At 36.4% G+C, this 2,666-nt stretch overlaps 1 protein-coding gene across 1 annotated transcript in view; it reads right to left on the minus strand.

The window, feature by feature from the left end:
- LOC111088153 overlaps nucleotides 1-2,666 on the minus strand; it is a 31,658-nt gene that overhangs the window by 12,253 nt on the left and 16,739 nt on the right. The window lies entirely within an intron of this gene.

Here is a 2,666-nt window from a genome sequence, read left to right on the forward strand (position 1 = left end):
TACAAGAACACGAAAGAGTAAAGTAACATACGTATATAATTAAAAATTTATGAATTACTCAGACAAAGAGAAAGGTAAATATTAAATCAAATATTTGGCTGAGTGTTAGAGATGTTACTAGTAAAATCTGTTTTCAAGGTTTAAAGCGTAAATTTTCCACAGTTCAATTGATTATATTGGAAAAAATTGTTCATTAGGGTTGTGATCAACCACATCTAGACGTGTTATGTTGGTTTATCTGTTTCCTATGGAGGTGTTCTAGTTAAAAAGGGTATATGACAAAATATATTTAGAGTTCCTGGCTAGCTTAAAGCTATAAATACGTTTTACAATTAATTGTTTTTATATAATATTATATGAGCAATTATCATAATAATATCTGACTTAATACATATTTTTCTGTTTTGGTAATATTTTATTTTCATGTGTTGAATACGACCTTATCTATCATTTAGCAGCCTGTAATTGTGCAAGATTCGAACGATCAGATAATTAACCAATAAGACGACTACAAACAATGCAAATTCCAACTGCAAACCAAGTTAATCATATACAAGTATCCTTGAATTTTTGGGTTGAAGCTTTATTTTCAACAGCCGTTTGAAGATCTATAGGACATAGGAACCAATGACGGTGAAATTTAGCAACAAGAAGAAGGAAATCCACTGACTGGCCACTTTATAGAGACCTTCACGTCATATCAGGTTTGACCACTTTTTGGTGCAATAAAAGTCTGGGCTTGGGTGGTAAAGACTTGCATGAACTTGTATTGTTTGAGTGTAATCCATTCGCTAAAAGGTGTATGGTCTACATTGTGTCGGTAGAGGTTAACAATGGTGAATCCGAAGTTCAAATTCATCCCAAGTTTATTCCATCGAATACAGAGATTTTCCTGGCTAAGAAAGATGACTGAAGTCACTGTCATGCTCTATGAACCAATTTTTAGAACAATAAAAGTAATGTGGTGAATTTGCCAGCAAAGTGGAAATACTGTAGATGATAATGGGCGACATGACTGGTGACAATGCAGACTCTAGATGTTATGCGCCGAGCTAAAGGCATCAAACGCACATCCTTTCACAATAAAGTTCTTCACACTTCCAAATCATCTTCGGCGACTCACAGAAGCGAAAAAGCACTAGAATTGTCAAGTACTTCTTGTAGTTCTATCCGTAATTTTGCTCTAACATTAATACGGATTAAGAAGAAACGCGACTCGCCAGACCACATCACATACACGTCTTGATGATTTGTACTCCAGGTTGTACTGAAGGCGCGTTTTTATGTGTTTTCGCCTGAGACAAACGGTTTTCACACTGTTTGTTGATCGATACGTGACAGGTTTTCTATTATCCTTCGCATAATATGTTTAGGAATAATTGAATACTTTTGTTTTGGAAAGTTAACACGCATCTCTAGAAGGTTTGTTTGTTTGTTTTAGAATTTCGCGCAAAGCTACACGAGGGTTATCTGCGCTAGCCGTCCATAATTTAGCAGTGTAAGACTAGAGGGAAGGCAGCTAGTCATCACCACCCACCGCCAACTCTTGGGCTACTCTTTTACCAACGAATAGTGGGATTGACCGTCACTTTATAACGCCCCCACGGCTGAAAGGGCGAGCATGTTTGGTGGGATGCGGATTCGATCTAGAAGGTTTACTGATGTGTAGAATAGTGATAGGATGTAGGGCTTGTCCTATTAGTAGTTGAAACTGTGGTATTATCAGAGGGGGACGACAGAGTGAAAAGTTTTTGATATTGGAGGGGGAAATGTTAAAGAGTTGTGATACTAGAGCGTGTAGGGAGAAAGGTTGAGGGTAGGCGAGTGGCAATAAAGGAGGAGAAACTTGATAGAATGGTGGTAGATCGGTGATAGGTTGATGATAGTTGAGGGGGAAGGTGCAAGGATGGTATTAGTGGAGAGGAAAAGGCGATATGTTGGTAGCAAAATGATGCTACAGAAAACTTGGGCATTATCGTAGGCGTAGCAACCTTTTATTCCGATAACTAAAATCTATGTAGCATATTTCATAAAAAGATCAACTTATAGCTAAGTTCTAATGACTCAGCGGTAAGCCTAAAGGCTTATAACGCTAAAAAGTGGGTTTCTATACCTGTGGTTGGCACATCACAGATAGCCCATTTTGTAGCTTTGTGCTTAACAACAAACAAAACTAAGGTAAGCGCTACTTTTACGAGGATGAAGGATTTTAGAGATGGTGTTTTTTATATATTATATTAGTCCCGTTAAAGAAATTGCTTTCGGACTGAGTTACTAAACTTATTCGAAAGACTGTAACCATAAATAAAATATGTCAAAAAAGAATAACTGCTATATAAAACAAGGAAACAAGTATATAGCCTGGTAGCAAAGAATATTTCCAGTGTATTTGCTAAATAACATACCATAAGAAAGTTTACATCTGGTAGCAAAGCACATTTCAGAAGGAAATGCTAGTAAACACACAAAAAGGAAGGATGAATGATATTTCCCATACAACCAGTATTATCAGCATGCTATTAAAGAAGTTTACAATTGTCAACCAAAAAGCCATGCTTCTATTTATAGAACCTTTTTATCAAGTTTTTAGACGTTTATGTCCACAATTTTGAAACACAGCTAAATCAAACATTAAATTTCGACATTTGTTTGTTTGTAGTTGAGCG

This window comes from Limulus polyphemus, unplaced genomic scaffold (assembly GCF_000517525.1).
Source record: "Limulus polyphemus unplaced genomic scaffold, Limulus_polyphemus-2.1.2 Scaffold3222, whole genome shotgun sequence".
NCBI classification, from domain to species: domain Eukaryota; kingdom Metazoa; phylum Arthropoda; class Merostomata; order Xiphosura; family Limulidae; genus Limulus; species Limulus polyphemus.